The following is a 20,235-nucleotide window of genomic DNA, read 5'->3' on the forward strand; positions in this document are numbered from 1 at the left end:
AAGAATTTGGTTACAACTAGAGATAAATGTTTTTTATTATGTTAACATGTTTTTATTATTTATTATTAACTGCAGTTTGATTGATATTAATTGGAATGCACAATAAAAAACATGAGTTCTCATTATCTCTTCAAATTATTATTCTCACCAAGGTGAGTAATGCATCTAACACACAGCAGTTATTCGAAACGTTCAACTCTCCTCTATTCCCTCCACCCACTTCCTCTTTTACAGCTAAGAATCATTCATCAGCAAACTATTTTCAACCTCACTAACCTCCAAACACAGAATCCTCACATCCAACATCAAATTCTCCTCTTTCTATGCAATGACCGACACTGAAGTTTTTAAACTTGTCTCCAGCCACCCCCTACCTGTTCCCTCTCGACCCAATCCCCTCCAATCTCTTAGCGGCCATATCAAACACACTCATACCTCACTCACAGATATCATTATCACCTTCATGCTCACTGGCACTTTTCCATCCACATTTAAGCAGAACCAGGGCATGCTCCCACTCAAAACAATCACAATGAATAATTCTCTCAGATCTGTTTTGCTTCTCCAATTTATTGCAGAAATACTTGATTGGGATTTTCTCATCCATGTGTTTTTCTCCCTATCTCCCTAAGCATGAAGACTTCAAAAGCAACCGCTCACCCGAGATGGCACTGCTATCCGTCATGGAAGTTGTAACAAATCTCAATAAAATGGAAGGAAGGAGGCGGGAACCGGCAAACATTTAAACATTTAATAAAGTAATATAACAGCCGGCGGCCCCTCACGGACGACCGCCGGCGAACAAAACATAATATAAATACAAACATAACATAAGTTCGGCCCGGTCCTCTCTCTTCGACGGTCCGGTCGCTCGTTCCTTTTATGCTCCCATCTCCTACGTGATTCGAGCCCGGTGTGCGCACAGCTGGCGCTAATTCACAATTACTCACCGGACTCGAACCACGGTCTCGCCCCGCCTACTCTACTACAGAAGTATTCCAACTCTTCTGTCCTGATTCTGCTAGCATTATCTGCAGCCTTTGATACAGTACAGTGAATCATCAGATCCTGCTAGGAACCTTATCAATGCTAGGGATCCCAGGTACTCCTCTCCTCTGTTTCAAATTCTACCTTTGGTGTCATGCCTTCAGGGTGTTATGGAGGGGCGACGAGAGAGGACCAGGCCTGGACTTTACGTTAGGTTTATTATGCTTGTGTGGGCGGCATTCGACAGTGAGGGAGCTGTCAGCTGTTTATTTTTCTTTTGTTTATTTTTTTAAGAGTTGTTAAATGTTTGCTGGTTCCCAGCTCCTTCTTATTTGGAATCTTGCTACACTCCTGTTGCGCGTCCTTTTAAGCTTCAGATCTCCTCCGTGAGAGATGCGAGACCGGTGCAACGTGCAGCGTCACCGGGCTCGCGTCATTCCCTCACGGCTCTTGTCCCGCCTTGCTCGTTACAAGCACTTATTGTATTATTTCCTCCTTATATCAAATCGCTTTATTGTTTCTCATTTCTTTGTAAGTCGCTTTGGATAAAAGTGTCTGCTAAATTTCGAAATATTAGATTAGGTTAGATTCAACTTTATTGTCATTACACATATACAAGTACAGTGTAACGAAATGTAGTTTAGGTCTAACCAGAAGTGCAATTAGCAAGTGCAGGATATACAGTGTGAATAAATACAGGATACAATATTAGGAAAATACTATACAATGGGCATGTACTATGAAAATATGACAGTCGGTATGTACTATGAACAATATAAACAGAAGGATATATACTGTGAACATTAATGTACAGGTGGTTATGAACAGATAACAATATAGACTATACAATAGTGCAAGTGACTTGAGTGTGCATTAGTTACAGACATTATCTATTAAAGTTACAGTGCAGTAGATGAGTTGATGCGGTTATTAAAGGTACAGTGCAGTACATGAGTTATTGAAGTTATAGTGCAATACATGAGTAGATGCAGTTATACATTTACAGTGCAGTAGATGAGTTAGTGCAGTTATTGAAGTCACAGTGCAGTAGATGCGTTAATGCGGTTATTAAGGTCACAGTGCAGTAGATGAGTTAATGCAGTTATTGAAGTTATAGTGCAATAGATGAGTAGATGCAGTTAGTTATGCAATAGATGCAGTTATGCAATAGATGAGTTACAGTGCAGTTATTGAAGTTACAGTGCAGTAGATGAGGTAATGCAGTTATGAAAGTTACAGTGCACTAGATGAGGTAATCTAGTTATGAGAGTAGTCCATTAGTGCAAATGAGCATTCAGTGTAATATTCCTGGTGTGCAAGTGAGCAGTATAGAGTGCAAATGATGCTGTGTGTATAAACAGTCCGAAAGAGCAGATACATGAAGTACTGGTGTGTACAGTTCAGTCATGAATGGCAGCCCTGTAGTGCAATGTAAACAATGTAATAGCAGCATTAAAGTTAAAGTTATGAGGGGTAGTGGAATCAGCGGGGAGCAGAGTTCAATAATGAAACAGCTCTTGGAAAAAAGCTGTTTCCTAGTCTGCTGGTTCTTGTCCGGAGGCACCTGAAGCGCCTGCCGGAAGTCAGGAGAGTAAACAGTCTATGAGCGGGGTGAGAGGAGTCCTTGAGAATGCTGCGAGCTCGACGCAGACAGCGTTTCTTTTGGATGTCCTCAATGGAAGAGCTTGGGGAGTGCCTTAAAAAACAAGTTTATTTTGCATTCTGGCTTTGTCACTTAACTCTTGAAGTAGCTTCCATTAACTAATATATGAATATATATTTTTTTAACAGAATATACATATGAAGACTCCCCGTGCCTCGGGGGTTTCCTCCGGGTACTCCGGTTTCCTCCCCTGGTCCAAAGACATGCATGGTAGGTTGATTGGCATCTCTGGAAAAAATTGTCCGTAGGGTGTAAGTGCGTGCGTGCGTGAGTGAATGAATGAGTGAGTGTGTGTGCCCTGCGATGGGTTGGCATTCCATCCAGGGTGTATCCTGCCTTGATGCCCGATGACTCCTGAGATAGGCGCAGGCTCCCTGTGACCCGAGGTAGTTCGGATAAGCGGTAGAAAATGGAATGGAATGGAATACATATGAAGAGACTGGTTCCAACACGAGATAACACGTCACATTCATTTTTTATATTCCATTCCGATTCACATGCTGAATGTGCTAAGCTGAATTTCTTAGGGAGTGCCTTGAAGAAAGCTTATTTTTCACACACAGTTTTTCACTTAACTCTTGCAGTAACTTTCTTGAACTGATATATACCGTATGTAACGGAGGCCAGCTAGGGAGGCGCAGTTGTTGTGGCGAAATCGATCATCAAATGTTGTGAGGAATCACGAAGACCAAGAAGCCAAGTATCAATCTTTAATTTGTTCGAACAAGTCAAAGTGAGACATACAGAGTTCATCTGAAGATGTCTGACCAGTACATATCTGACTCCATCTTTTATACATTGTTCTCGCGTTGTTCTCACCGTTTAGACCAGGTTTAAATCAGGTTTCACATGGCATCACCTATTTTTGTTAGTCCATCCTTTTCTGACCTTCCACAGTTACATGTCAAGCTCCATATATCAGTATTTAACTGTGGCAAAACCTTTTAAAAGCTTAAAAAGAAATGCACATACATCCATCTTAAAAAGAAAAGCACTTTGTTGCACGTTGTCATTTATTACACCTGGCTTAGTGTTTAGTGTATTTAAAGGGTAAACATGTGCTCAAATCAATACAATAGCGTGTACTGTGTTCGTCTGTGACTGGTACCAACTAGTGTCTTCAAAAGCGTGTGTGTGTGTAATGCTAAGCAGATGTGAGGTCCATATCTGCTTGGTGCCCGTCCTATGAGGCCTATAGCCTTTGTTCAAATCAGAGAGGTACATGAACCTCTATAACTATCTTAAATGTATGCTTTTTATAAGAACAAAATGGAATATATTTAGAAACTTTAAATGTAGAACAATAAAACGCACCCAAAACATCATGACAAACACGATTTTAGAAATCTTTTAAAGAACCGAGTGATCTCATTTTGGAACCAAACTCTTTGTTTGTATACTGCATTAAGGCACTGATTGATGTAAATAAACGGAAATTAAGCAAGGCACGGGAAGAAAGGCAATAAAGGAGCAATAAGAATGACAAATATTCTGAGGAAATAGAGAAAAAAAAATGCACGATGAAGGACATTTTATGAGTAGGGCTCTCCTCCTCAATGCTCATTCAGTAAACCAGATTCTCTTATTTCTTACAGTCATATGGCTTAAATCAAAACAAACCAACTGCAGTTTGATTGATATTAATCTGAACGCACAAGAAGAAAAACTTGATGTGATAACTCATTTTGATACCAATCTCTTCATATGTTCCTACGTTTAGTTCCAAAACACAAGCTGCATACGTAACCTGTTCTGCGCGGGCCTCGAACCGACGACGATCCGGACGGGAGACGAGCGGGAACTCTAACTACGATGCGAAAGACCGCAGCCTCAAGAGCGTCTCGGTTGGTGGGTCAGAGAGAGAGGTTTACACACTGCGTGGCGTTTTTTCTAAGATTATTGCCGAGTTCCTTTATATTGCTGAGTTTTCTTATATAAATGACTACAGCAGGGGACTCGACTTACTTCCGGTGGGACGGCTTCACTTCTTGCCGTTGAATAGGTTAAATAAAGTATAGGTTAAACAATAACCTGTGACTTTTATACACTTGCAAGAAGCAAAACCTGATGCCCTTCGGCGTACCGACGGCACCAGGGGCTGGGTCAGAGGTGCAATAGCGCGCCACTCAGCTAGCGACTCTAGTAGCATGTTGGCTTGGCCGAGGCGACGCTCTCTGGCCCAACCGATACAACAGCTCGCGCGCCTGCTATTTATACCTCCCATCGGCACTGCTACTTTCGACGACGGTAGGGGGCGAACTTCAATGAACGTCCAACGTTGTGAACACGATGCCGACAGAGCCCTTATCATACACCCTATTGTTCAAAACGCAACTCGAAACACAATGATATTTATAGACGAAAATCGTTAAAGAACAACTGTGACAAGACCTCCCTCATTAATTATTCAAACCAACAGCCAATGGCAACGCTCCAACTGCAGACCAAGCAGTGCTTTAACAAAGTATAGATTGATCGTGGTAAATACACCGTGTTGTGTTTGTCTTATGACCAGTTGACGTCGTTGGAAGCCCACACACACAAATGGATTCACACGTAAGGCTTTAAAGCCAACTCTGATACAACGGTACGAGCCGAAGCACGTCACGTCACGTCACCTAACGTACTGGACGGACGTAAGGTCAAAGATCAGACTTAACACAATGGAAGCAATCATTTGTTTTTATTTGTACAGGTCGTAGTGTCAAATGTTCATAGACTAACGTTATCAACACGTTACATATTTCAGTACATAAACAGTTGACTTATATTTTGTATTATTGTAAGGTTAGGTTTAGGGTTTGGGTAGGCGTAGGGGTTAGCTAATGTTATTTTATTGGAATTCTATGGCGAGATGTTGCACCACTTCCGGCCGTAGCTGCATCCCTTCTAGCTACAACCTATCTGCGAAGAAGAAGAAGAAGAAGAAGACAGAGCGCAATGCACGACGTAGAAATGGCTAAACAACATTACAGTTCGAACGGCGGGCACTTCTGAGCGAAAGGATCCACCGATGCAAACCACAAAACACCGCTGTAGATGAAAAATCTGTCATTTCTCGTGTAACGGAGGTCAGCTGTTAGAGGGAGAGCTGTGTGTGCACGCAGAGGCTGCGAGCTCGTCTCTCCCTCGCCGGACCGATGGCGGTTTCGAGGCTAGGAGGGGTTGTAAGTAAGACCCGTCATCACACGTGTGATTCTGTTCGCAATAACGTCAGCAGTGTGCCGACGAGACAATAACAGAGCCGTTTTTGGGCTTGTATTATTAAGGATAAGATTAGGCAAAAATGTGTGCTTATTGTGAATGGTGACCGAGTCAGTTCACTTGTCTAAGAAAAATGATGAAATAAATCATTCACGGTAAACTGTGTGGCTTTCAACGTCTGTTTATTCGTGGTGGTAGATCAATGAAAATAAAACAAAACACAATACATCATACACAAACACTTTATTTGTCAGTGTCTTTATTCCTTTAACTTCCTCTTTTTGACAAGATCTCCCGAGCGTTTACAACCTTTAAAAGTCCATGTCTGGTATGTGCTCGAAATGGAAAGGGACAGTTAACCTAATATAAATCTGTTGTGTAACTGTTTGATAAACACACTTCTAATGCACACTCGTTTTTTCAAGACATTCCCGCATCCCTGAGAACACCCCCCAGGAAAGAATGAATTCGGCGAGAGACCCGTCTGGTCGTGAGGAGAGTATCACTACAGGTGAGGCATCAGAAAGTTTGTCAGTATTTTATGAGATCCAAGCGCCTGTGAGAAGGGCGTTGTGTGTTTTTACTGTCCCAGAGAAACCTGTAGGCTCTTTGTTGCGAAAAGCAGGCGGTTACGTCATCTCGGGGGGAATGCGCTTTGCGGTTGTTCAACAGGTCATGCACTCCATTAAAACAGCTGCCCAGCTGGACAAAAAACCCAACCCAACGCTCGCTTCAGTGATGGAAAGTAGATAAGCAGGGAGGTACTTTGCAGGTATATACTCGAAAAAAGTACCATTTATGTGGGAGACTCTACACTAGAAGAGTGCATTAGGTTTTGCTGTATGCTAAGTGTATAGTGATGTAAAAGTGTAATGTATTGCAGTTCATTTTATTATACCCACGTTTCCCCCAGCCTGTCCGTTTACCATGGGAATGGAACTCCCGCCGGCCGTGATGGAGAGGAAACAGGGGTCTCTGTACACACTTTATTCTGACCGTTCTTCATCACTCAGACCAGGTGGACATCTCCAACACTTTGGACGGGTCACTGGATCACCGCTTCTTTCACCACATCCACAGCCAGACTGGATGTCCGTACTGTATTTATTTTTCAGGGTGTGTTTGTGTGTGTGTGTGTGTGTGTGTGCGCGTGCGCGCGCACGTGTGTGCGCACGTGTGTGTGTTTAATTAAGTTGACCACAGGGTTTTCCTGGGCAGAGCCCGATGAAGACGTACCAGACGGTATGTGTATGGACCCATAGGGTGTCAGTGGGTCGCCTGCTACCATGGAGGAAGAGATTTGCGCATCGACCCACAAACAGGTGTGTGAGTGTCTCAATCTATTTGCCATTTGTGTTTGTGTTGCCGGAGGAAAATGAACCCCACTAAAATTGTATTTTGAGACCATTTAATGGAGTAACGTCTTTAAAGCGGCCGTTTTTATTGAAATGGCTTTTGGCCAATACATAAAGTTAACGGACTTCTTTCAGGCACCTGACTGCAGACGGTGAAACTGGCAGGAGAAGACCACCTTGTGTTGTGCAGGTGGAAAGGATCACGCTGATCTGTACGTCACCATCACGCCGTTTAAAGACATGGATGGAGATTCACTGGCCATACAGCCATCGGCTGGCTGCCTATTTAAGGTGACATAACACATACTGTAAGGTGACATCACGGGTTGACATTATGACTGACTCATAACATCCTTTATTCTCACCGCAGGTCACGGGTATGGGAGTGACGGCCATTCCATCGTTCTCGTGTACTGGATAAAAACCAAGAAGACAGCGATGATGCTTGTTGATCCGTTACCATTTTTTCTGATGAAACAGCTGTAGTGACTGGATCATTGAGAGAAAAGCCTCACTCCCTTTTGTCCTGGTTTCTAGATACCATCATCAAAAGACCATAGCAAGCATGGCTCCATGGGTCTGGTTTTGGTCTTTTGAACTCTCACAGTGAGTGTGATGACCATTTGGTTCCTCTGTAGGATATTTAAGACTCCTTAGCTTCAAAGCATTGGTGATAAGTCTCTGTCTCATCTCTTACTTAACATCTGAGGCTAAGCAGAGAACTTCTCTGACAAATAGGAACTTTATTTGATTTATTAAACTATCCTTTTCTGTAAATGTATCTAAATGTCTTGGTTGTGTGTTGGCGCACATGCCATTTTAAGTACTCTGTAACTGTTGAATATACAAGTTTTGATTTAGGGTTGATTTGATGTATTCATACATTGGAATGATTCACAGTTCAATGCCTTTCATGTTTCATATGTAACTACAACTCTCCGAATTCCCTATATGATGAGCTATGTTATAAAACCATAGCATACCTCATACTATGTCCATGACTAAGTTTAGGTATTAAATGCAAACTGACCATTTTGTCAGAGCCGAGCTCTGCGCTTCCGAGCGCGGTTGTGTTTCATGTATTTGTTTGTTGTCATTATGTGTAGATTAGAGTTTAATAAAAACCATAAAGGCATTTGTGATGTGTTCTCTGTGTTCACGCTCACAAACTGGTCACTTAAACTGTGTTTCCATCTATGCTACCATTGCTCTTAATTCTGTTTGGTAAAGTCACGTTACTTATGGTCATGAGATAATGTTAGTGTATAAATCATCAATGCATTTGCTGGACGAATACATATAGGATTTATATCACTATACTGCTAATTAGAATTGTAAAATATGTATGTGTAATGGCCTTGATGCCCGATGACTCCTGAGATAGGCGCAGGCTCTCCGTGCCCCGAGGAAGTTTGGATAAGCGGTAGAAAATGGAATGGAATGGAATGGTATGTGTAATGACGATTATTATACGTATTTTCCTTTGAGCTAAAATAATTCCTTGACTGAAATTGACGTTTTAAATAACTCATTTCATGTATTTGATCTTGATAGATCTGGTGGAGAATCTTATTTTGGTGAGTTAAACTCATCCTTATTTTAACTTGCAGCTAAAATCGCTACACGGCATTGGTTATTTAACCAACGTTGGAATTACCACCGTCGCATTAATGCAGGATAACGTAGGACGGATGAAAATCTTTGTTTCGTGGCATTACACCTGATCAGTGCATATAAAATGCAACTATTCACAAATCCACTTTTTAGACGTGACCTCACTAAAGTAAAACAATTGTAAACGTTTTCTAATCCTGCTTACATTAACCCAACTCTGTGAACAAAAGTATTGATTGATGAATGATTTCCAGGGATGGATTTGATAGCGATCCTGATTCCACATTTGCCATGTTTATTATTGATGATCTCAACGTGCTGCTGGCAAACAGAGGTGTCGAAGTGAGCCCATCAGTCACTGTTATATGGTTTAATAATGCAATGACAACGATGGCTTACTACAGATGCTGTTTTCCATTGTTGATGTCTTGTTAAAATCAAAATGAGACCTATTTTTAAGGAAAAAAAGATCTTCTTAATGCAGGCTGAGACTTCCCATTAGCAGTTTTGGAAAAGAAAAAGTGGAAGTCACGTCCCAGGGTTGAGACATAAAGGGTTCATAAATGATGTGACGGATGGCTTCGTGAAATCTAAATAAAATAGGTAATCCTATTTTAAACAAACGATCGTTTGAAAGAACGCGAACCGTGCACGATAGTAGGCTACCAGGAATGCGCATTATAACGGGGATGCGTGTTGATTTGAAAACCTATCTATGATTTTAAAGATGCTCTGTGACACCGGGTTTGGGGGAAAAGGTGGACTTCATGTTTGTGTGAATCTTCAACATTCCCCTAGAAAGTGAAGAAAACACAAATTGACATTTTTGGTAATCTGCTGTATTTAAATGAGTTTGAATCCCAGTGATGTTTTAAAGGTTGTAGCGCTTTAATCACGAAAGCGCACGCCTCCAAATAAAGATATTTTCTTGTATACGGGTGTGTTGGTATTCTTTCACCACCTAACCAATGAAATCAACAGCACCTGGATGTACACGTACTGAAAAAGCAAACTCTCTGTTCATTGTGAACATGGCCTGCGACTTCTAGCGAAGCTAGAACATGGATTACAAATCCCGTTTAGAAGCTACAGTATGCCCGTTTTACTCTTTCACAGATGCAACACGTGTTGGGGGTCATCCGAAAAGGTTTACTGAATCCTCACTGTCTTCAATTGCCTCAAGATAACTGCATTTTGACTTTTCTTGGAACAAACGGGTGACTTTTACCACCAGATGACCTCTACCACTGGAGTTCATCATCGCGTCAATCATTATATTAAGTGACGTTTGAGCCTTGGCCCTCTGCTCACGCGCAACCCGAACCCCCCTTCGAACCCCTACACTTGACCTTATTTTACTTTACTGTGCCTCCCTATAGAAGTGCGTATACAAAATTTTACCATCACACTTACCACATGATACATTTGCAATACTACTTTAGACTTGAAACGCAACAAGCCAAACAGCACAGGCAGACCGTTATCGCCAAAATAACACGCAATACAAATCATCTTTACAAATGTGCATTATGATCGGTGTGCCGCGTGTATGTGCTCTTCAACAGAATAATGGACAGAGTTGCACACACCCATGACCGACACTGCCTCCCATTCTGATCATAAAACCAACACAAACAATAGTACAGAACACCAGTTTAAAAAGCGACAGTGCTCTCAGCAAAGAAAAACCTACACTAGCGGAGAGTAAACAGTTATTCACCAGCGATTTAACTATGATTAAAATAAATCTTAATATTAAACTGGTAGCGTTACAGTGAACTAAACGTTTGGAAAATAATGCAGTAAATTTACCATTTACCTGATAAGATGTCACTGTTATGCACAATATGTAAAATGTAAGACTGACAAATCAAAATCACCCATCTCGAATTAAGCTCACATCGGCAGCCAGAATGAATTGAAGCACAGCGGCCTATTAAATCATAAATAACTAACAATTTGATGACCAAATTACTTGATAACCAATGGTCCTGGGGACCATGAGGGTTCGCTACTGTTAAAAATACATGTATCATAAATTCTGCCCATTCCTGCCTAGGGAGATGCAGTTCGCTTTTTTTTAAATGGTAACCTGTGAAATCTTCCAGAACCGATCCTGCATAGCCGATACTACAATACACGTTTGGCTCTGTTATGTATCTGAATTAAGCATAATTTGATTTTGTAGATTCTGGAGAAAGAGAAAAAAATGTATGTTTTCCAAAACCAAGACAGAAAAACAGAAAGTCAAAGAAATCTAAGCTCTGTGAAATGTTGTAACGAGGACTCGGACACATAAGCTTGAGGATCCATACGCAGTTTTAATGTAAGCAAAGGGTTAAACAATATAAAGGTCAGGGCAGGCAGATGACGTTCAGGAGTATATGAACAGGTGGGGGTTAGGGAGGTAGCCAAAGTTCTAAGTCCAAGTCACGATCCAAACAAAGTAATCCAAAAGCGCTCATGAATTTCAACCGGGGCAAAACAAGACTGCACACAAATGTGACTCAACCACAGGGAATATAATGCAAAGTCTGGATTATTAGCAATAGGTGCAGGTGTAATCAGTGGTGCTAGAGTTACTGGAAAAAGGAGTCTAGTTAGAACTCTGGGGACAACGCCCTCTGCTGGAGAATTGGAGACTCTGAGGTAACCATATTCGTAGCAAATGTAGTGGTGTATCATAATTTGATAATATATGACCAGCTTTACCATTTCTACCTTGGCAGCTCAGTCTAATCAGAAGAGCAAGCCAGCATCTCAGAGGAATGAAGGTGACATCAGCTCAGACAGGTATATCAGTATCCCCTTCACTTTCCCTGTCATATACTGTAACCTCTGCCAATATTGTCCTCAAACAGTTCTGAAATAATAGTTTTTATGACTTTACAGAATGAAAGTGTTTAAGACTGCTCTGCTGAAAGCCTTTAAAGTGACCAGGTCTCTGTCTGTGGCCGAGCCTGAGCTTCTGACTCGCACTAATAAAGGCCAGGAAGAGGAGATTGACCAGGATAAGGTTAATCTACTGCTTGAATGCATGCAGGATGACAACTGGGTCATGGTATCAGATAATGTGGTTTTCCTCATCTGAGGGAAGACGAGGTGCATTGGGAAATGGTATTTTTCATTTATTTGAAGAATAACTTGTGATATTACAACCCCTCGTTGTTATACACTCAGACAAATAAACCGTGAGCATCAAAGATTGTTATTTATTTTTGAAAGTTATTTATTTTTGTCAAAATGAAAATTTCTTTCAATTGGTGATGTTTCCGATAATCTGCTGCCCTCTGACAGGTTCCAGGGCAATTTATTCACATTTCTTTTCGTTATTGCATTTAACAATTTTTGTCTTTTGCAATGAGATCGCGTAGTTTAATGTTTAGTCCACATCCTTGGGTATTTTGGGCTATGTTTAGGATTCTGTAAAAAAACAGAATCAATTGGAGTAAGTATACCATTAATTAAAATATAAGATGTATATCCAAAGTATAATGTTACACTTGTCATAATATTGGGAGAGAATCAAACCGGATCATTTGCTATACATGTGGACACTCACAGCCATCGGTCTTCTCTGGTTCACCCTCTCCATCTCTTTCCATCTGTCTTTTCCGAACTCTCTGCACATAGTACAGTGCGCCAAGGGCGACAGCCATAAACATGGCAGCTGCCACAAAGACGCTTATCGCCAACGTTGCTGTTGAACTGCCGTTGGAAGCTGTAACAGAATCGTCATTTGCTTGTTTCAGATCTCTGATATCTGGATCCCAAAGTCTGCAAGCTGCTGCCTCAAAAGTCCAGTTGCATCTATTGAAAACTATCAAATGTTAACCACGGTTCACCTACCTGTGTGGTATGTACTTTGCGTGTTGTGGGAAATTTTTTTTTGGTTTTCTAATAAAACATCTTAAAGCAAACCTTCAAGAGACAGGACAAAGATCACGTCATTTCCTTTAATAAAGCTCTTGAAGTGTTCATGCGTGATGAAATTGGTGGTGCCGTAACCTGGCCCCCGATAGTATGAATTGCCATTGGAGTCAGTGACCAGACTACCAACTTTTTGTGGGTCATCCCAGTAATATTCCACATTACCTGCAGCTGCACAAAGAGAATATGTTGTTTATGAAACCATAAAGGTGACAACAATGGTGTCTGCTGCACTATGATCTATTGCACTATTGCTTTAGAACTCCACATTTTTAATCTTACAATCAGTGGAGGTCTTATTTGGATCTGTAGTGACCATCCTCTGGTTATTCATGCGTTTTTGGATGTCTGGAGTCTGGTCCATCATCTCCATGGAAGCTTGTCGCCATGGACACGGCCATTTGAGATGCTCATCATAAGGTCCGGAAGTCAAGTGGAAGTAGATTGCCATCTTATCTTGGCTATCTGTCTTCCCTTTAATATACAGGCTAACCTGAAAAGAGTAACCTTCTCTGGATATGAAGGGTGGACTGAAGATTTTGGAACCCACTGGGGTTGTGGCGAGAAGGCTGGAAAAGTCACTAATTCGCCAAGTGTGGTGAGGACACTGCGTCTCAGAGAGGTTGATGTCATCCAGAGACAGACCCCCTTTTGATGCATGACGTCCTTTTACCCCCTCGAACACCACCCTGAATTTTTGAGAGACCTGTAGGCTCACATGGTACAGCTCCCAGGAGTTTATAGGACCCCCTTAATAGTAAAATACAGATCATTGCTCATAATTCAAAGATATATTCATTATATCAAAACTTAACCGTTTTATTGGATATTTAAGATTTATTACCACTTATCGCCTCAACCAATCTCAGGTCTCCTTTGGATTCGTCGTCGGTGTACACACGCACCCAAATGTTTAGTTGATCATCATCGCCCCCGCTGTTGTAATGATAGAATTGCAGGCACTGAAAGCCTCTGGTGGGGTAAAAGAGACGACTCTCCAGGTACGCCTTGTCTCCGTGATTTCCTGTCAATGTGCTGAAATGCATGAAGTACCCGAAACCTGGCAAGTGAAAACTTTTATCCGACAATGCAAAGCCAAACTTCAGTTTTGCCAGATCTCCACCTCATTATGAAAGTTATGAAAGTCATATTATGCTGCTTTGAAAAAAAGAAGCTACCACAGGGCAAAAATGAATAATAGTTTCTTTATGGCGCTCTATGGTATCAATAAACTTATTATCATGAAGACCAAAGTGCCCCCATAACAACATTATAAAACAAATCACTGTTAAGTAAATACAGCAACTTACAAGCCAAGCAGTTTGTGATGCCAAAAGTAATGATAGAAGTGCATTAAGAGTTATGGATCATGAATAAAGCACTTTTTAATGTTAAAACTTGAGCCACAGAAAAAATGAAGATAACTCTTCAAAATTATTTTCTGTTTTCTGATTTACTTTCTATAGGTAAGTGTTGAGGCAAAATGGTGATTTTAGTTTCATTCTGTAATTCAGTGACAACATTTCTCCCAAGTTTAAATGCAAATATATGCATTTATTTTCAGAAACAACCAAACTGTTCAAAATATGTAAAAGATGCAATATTGGCAGATGTTTAGGAAACAAGTTTATCTCATCACTGTCCTTTTGAAACCTCACATGTCCAAATTCGCTGTTTTTCATAATATGGAAGAAACACTGTAGTTTGAAAACACTTTTTATTACTGTATATTGGTTTAGATATTTGCAAAACCCAGTGACAAACATAAAGGGTGGCAGATAATAATCAATTATGGCACAACAATTAAAATCACAGAATATGGAGATTGGAGATAGAAGAACAGAATAGGTGTTGTACACTAACAGTGTTGCCAGTATTTTACTGTAACTGAGACTTTACGGTGACTAACTGGCAACAGTTTTGTTAGTATTTTACTGTAAATCAAGAATAATAGCTAATAACTGGCAAGAGTAGTGATAGTTATTTACTGTAATGCAACACAATCACAGTAGAATACTACATATACATTCTGTGTATTTAATGTTATTAGCCATTCTGTTCCATCAAAAATGCTGCAAACGTAATTTATTACTTTATTACTTTATTACAAAACATGCATACAAAACAGAAGAAAATTCATAGTTACATGCGACAATTAAACAAATTACATAATTCAACAAAACTGAATGTTATTCTGAAATAAAACATCCACTGCTAGTGTACAGCAATGTATAAATAAGTATAAATAAAATTAAAGGAAAATATAGAAAATAATAACACTGTATTGTAGATATGGGTGTGTGTATATAGACATGTATGGCAAAGACCAGTCAAAATGTTAACCAAATACATTCTATTTTCTTTTACAATATAAAAATATATAAATAAACAACATTTCTTTTTCACATATTAATTCATTAAACATATTTTCAACACAACTTTGCACATTAAATAGTAGTCACAAAAATACATGTTACCAAAAAACTAAAATATTCACTTACTTTTTTACACAAGAAACTCAAATACATAGAAAATAGGAAAATCTTAAATATAATAAAAAGTATTAAAAAAACATAAATAATCAAAACAAAAACAATACCAATCATTTGTAGATTTGGTTTAGCATGTTGTTCCAAACTGGTAGTAACTCAGCACAAATTAAATGACCTCTTTATGCATTCCAATAATTGTATTAATAAATATTGCTTGCACTAACTTAATTACATGTTTTCCACTCAAATACGGTGAGCCGCTGCAAAAATGTATGAACATGCGGGTTTGAACGTTTCTTGTTACAGATGAGCCAGTTTTGCGGCTGGTTCAAGTTTTTGCAACACATTTTGTCCCCTCAGGATTAATCCTCACAAAGAATCTGAAAATTAAATGATTTTTATCAGTTAGTAACAAATCAAACACAGAATCATAAAAAAACACTAACAACAACAAATACAGCCATGATAGAATATAATTAAAATCATTACTGTGCAAGTAATGTCTCTTTTAACACTTACCGTTGAATGAGCTCTAGTGTGGCACTGGCTGACTCTTGGAACTCAATATTAAAAACATAAAAGCAAGCAAAAAGAACAGAGAGTGCTGCAGCAAAATCTAGCTCCTCATCAATGCAATGTGTCACTTTCCCCTCAATGCTGATCATCCACTTTGATGAAGTAAGAAGTGTATCTCCTGAAATACGAGGCTCACCATCAAAACCATCCAATAAAGTGACCAATTCGTCAGGTATGGTGACCCATACTCAAAATGTGACCTCTGCATTTAACCCATCCAGTGATTAGTGAGCACAAACACAGCAAGTGGTGAACACACGTACACCCGGAGCAGTGGGCAGCTATCACTGCAGCGCCCGGGGAACATGTAGGGGTTAGGTGCCTTGGTCAAGGGTACCGCAATCGTTACCCGCCGGCCCTGAGGATCGAGCCGGCAATGAGTCCGACTCTCTAACCATTAGGGCACGATTGCCCCATAACATCTTAACACGCTATAGCTCATTTTCCACTGACATCTTTTTGGAAGTTTTCTTAGACATTTGTAGTGGTGCAATAATAGTAATGGATTACCGAAGTGTTCCTAATTCTTAAAACCTGAGGTTGTTTCTTTAAATTAAATTCATATTCAAGCCTTATTTATAATCCCAGTCTAAAATACGTTTAAAAGCTTAAATGCCCAATAGTTTAACTGATTAAACTCCTGTTAAACTCCTGGTTTAATTTTCATCCATATCTGTGAAACTTACTTACTTGACTTAGATGCTAGTTTGCATCTGTACATTGTGGGTAATGTGACTACACAATAAAAAATAAGCAGGTTAAATAAAGAAACAAGCGGTGGGGTCAGCTGCTGATAAAAAATAATGTTCAACACTATGGGATACAGAAAGTTGTGAGATCCTAAAAGCTAGCTAACAGGTAGCTTTTTGGAACTAAAAGATACAGAGCACATAATACGAAATGATTAACTTTACCTACATTTGCAGTATATTTGAAAAAAACTTTTAAATATTTGAAAAGTTTACTCACTCATTGTTGGGGATTCGATTTTAAGTTTTAAACCATGAAAATCCAGTTACTAAGATAATTAACACAGCACAAGCAAAAGAACATAAACTCAGAGATCACACACACCTGGTTGCCCTTAAAGGGGCAACACCTTTGTGTTAAGAATTAAGCAGCCAGTGCACATACGTGTGTGTTAATGCATAAATCTTTGTTTTCTGACTGAAAATCTTACTCTTGGCAAAAAATAGTGCTGCAATTAGTGACAATGTAGTAAAAAAGTCAGTATTTTACAGCTGAATAATACAGCTGTTATCTGTAATCTGTTTATATAGTAATTAACTGTAAAATATTATTTGCGCTACAGAAATGCATCTCATGTTTCAGTAAAATACTGATTCCCAATGTTACTGCTAAACACTGCCTATTTAAAAGCTATTAGCCCTGTAATTTACAGCAAGGTTTAACAGTGTACATAAAAATGGCTTATGGACAAAGCTTACTGCCTTTAACATTTTAAGAACAAATACATTAACATTTTCTGTAACATATGAGACATATTTTAGTTTAATGTTCGAACAATGTAGCTAACAATGTAGACAGAAAAAAAAACATTAGTACAAATTGGCTATTTTCAACTCTACCAAGAAAAGCACTATTTTGCCATTACACTTTGTCTTGAAGCAACCTATTGCGCAATCCATAAACATTTTCAGAACAACTGACACTGCCAATACCCTTGAAAACTTTTTGTATCTCCGCGATTGTGTACTTAAGTCTCTTGGGATTGTATATAAGTCAACACAGTAAAGAAGACCCATTAGGGTAGTCGTCTAGGTTGTGTTAGATGATCTGCTCCTCTAGAAACACTGAAACATTCACAATCTCATTTGACAGCAATGCTTGGCTATTTCCTTCAGTGATAATGAGAATGCAAACGTCAACTTCTTTTGTAGCGTCAAATGAACAAAGATTTAAGTACTCAAATGTACAATTCCAAATTGAATGTGCTATTGTTAAAGAAAGGACAAATGCAACACTGAAGATTTCCAGTGTATTTGAAATTAATCCAAACAACAATTCCAAATTAATTTCAAAACTTCACAATCTATGCATCGTAAAAAATTATGTATCAGTTTCCCAGCGCAGGGTTTTTCTCTCTCTCAGTCACGATGCTGTGAGCGGTAGGGAGAAATGGCACATTAAATTCATTGTGTGGCAGCCAACACATGAATAATAGAGTAAAAATAAAAGAAAGTTTCCAAAACCTGTCAATGTTATGCAATAAATAATTATGAACACAGTTCATCTGTAAATAGCCGGATAGAGGCTGTGCCCTATGAGAAAGAAAGCTAAATGGTGACCAGCACTTCAAAATATCGCACACAAACACACATGCACGCACGCTCACACACACTTTAATGTGAGTCCCACTAAGTCCCGCTGCAAGATTTGTTGATGCTTTCAGACAAAATATTACTACTACTACCTCTGTGACAGTAAACGTTACAATTCATTTTGTAGCTGAACATTGGCAAAGAGGTTTACTATAGCATGCAGAGACACTTGATCTTTTAGAAACTTGATGTTTGTTGTCCTCCGGGTACTCCGGTTTCCTCCCCTGGTCCAAAGACATGCATGGTAGGTTGATTGGCATCTCTGGAAAAATTGTCCGTAGGGTGTGAGTGCGTGAGTGAATGAGTGAGTGTGTGTGCCCTGCGATGGGTTGGCACTCCATCCAGGGTGTATCCTGCCTTGATGCCCGATGACTCCTGAGATAGGCGCAGGCTCCCCGTGACCCGAGGTAGTTCGGATAAGCGGTAGAAAATGGATGGATGGATGGATGTTTGTTGTTTTATTATTTGTTTTATTGTCATTTACAAATAAATGAAGAATTTGGTTACAACTAGAGATAACTGTTTTTTATTATGTTAACATGTTTTTATTATTTATTATTAACTGCAGTTTGATTGATATTATTGGAATGCACAATAAAAAACATGAGTTATCTCATTTTGGAACCAAACTCTTCAAATTATTATTCCCACTTTCTTTCTATCTAATGGGAGGGTCAAATTTGTTTGTAAGCATATTTTGGCATCTTTGCACAGTTTTACCAACCTTTTTGTTTTTTTTTTATTCCACAATTTTTACTTTGAAAAAAAATCTAAATAAATGCATATCTTAAAAGATTTAACATTAAACAAACAAACAAAAACGTTGTTTTGAGAGAAGGGCACACCCACGCGTCAACCAGTGTATGCTCCCACTGCACTGCACTCCTCCAGGAGATCGACTGTTTTCAGAAATAACCGGATGCTTTATCTGTCTTGAATAGTTGTGATCAAACTAAATACTCTTTAAAGATATGAAGTAAGCCATACTACTTTGTACTCAAGATTAATATTAGATTGGCAGAAACTGCTTGTGTTTGCTCCACTTTTAATAACTTTCTATACCACCAAGGTGAGTAATGCATCTAACACACAGCAGTTATTCGAAACGTTCAACTCTCCTCTATTCCCTCCACCCACTTCCTCTTTTACAGCTAAGAATCATTCATCAGCAAACTATTTTCAACCTAACTAACCTCCAAACACACAACCCTCACATCCAACATCAAATTCTCCTCTTTCTATGCAATGACCGACACTGAAGTTTTTAAACTTGTCTCCAGCCACCCCCTACCTGTTCCCTCTCGACCCAGTCCCCTCCAATCTCTTAGCGGCCATATCAAACACACTCATACCAGCACTCACAGATATCATTAGCACCTTCATGCTCACTGGCACTTTTCCATCCACATTTAAGCAGAACCAGGGCATGCCCCCACTCAAAACAATCACAATGAATAATTCTCTCAGACCTGTTTTGCTTCTCCAATTTATTGCAGAAATACTTGATTGGGATTTTCTCATCCATGGTTTTTCTCCCTATCTCCCTACGCATTAAGACTTCAAAAGCAATCGCTCACCCGAGATGGCACTGCTATCCGTCATGGAAGCAATCCAACTCTTCTGTCCTGATTCTGCTAGCATTATCTGCAGCCTTTGATACAGTACAGTGAATCATCAGATCGTGCTAGGAACCTTATCAATGCTAGGGATCCCAGGTACTCCTCTCATCTGTTTCAAATTCTACCTCTGGTGTCATGCCTTCAGGGTGTTATGGAGGGGTGACGAGAGAGGACCAGGCCTGGACTTTACGTTAGGTTTATTATGCTTGTGTGGGCGGCATTCGACAGTGAGGGAGCTGTCAGCTGTTTTTTTTCTTTTGTTTATTTTAATAAGAGTTGTTAAATGTTTGCTGGTTCCCAGCTCCTTCTTACTTGGAATCTTGCTACACTCCTGTTGCTCGTCCTTTTAAGCTTCAGATCTCCTCCGTGAGAGATGCGAGACCGGTGCAACGTGCAGCGTCACCGGGCTCGCGTCATTCCCTCACGGCTCTTGTCCCGCCTTGCTCGTTACAA

General features: G+C 39.8%; 2 pseudogenes; one reads left to right on the plus strand and one right to left on the minus strand.

The window, feature by feature from the left end:
• Positions 1–6,316: 6,316 nt before the first annotated feature.
• LOC130434575 (regucalcin-like) lies at positions 6,317–8,344 on the plus strand (annotated as a pseudogene).
• Positions 8,345–12,365: 4,021 nt separating this feature from the next.
• Positions 12,366–19,765, minus strand: LOC130434578 (meprin A subunit beta-like; annotated as a pseudogene).
• Between the last annotated feature and the right edge of the window lie 470 nt (positions 19,766–20,235).

Source organism: Triplophysa dalaica, chromosome 13 (genome assembly GCF_015846415.1).
Source record: "Triplophysa dalaica isolate WHDGS20190420 chromosome 13, ASM1584641v1, whole genome shotgun sequence".
NCBI lineage: Eukaryota > Metazoa > Chordata > Actinopteri > Cypriniformes > Nemacheilidae > Triplophysa > Triplophysa dalaica.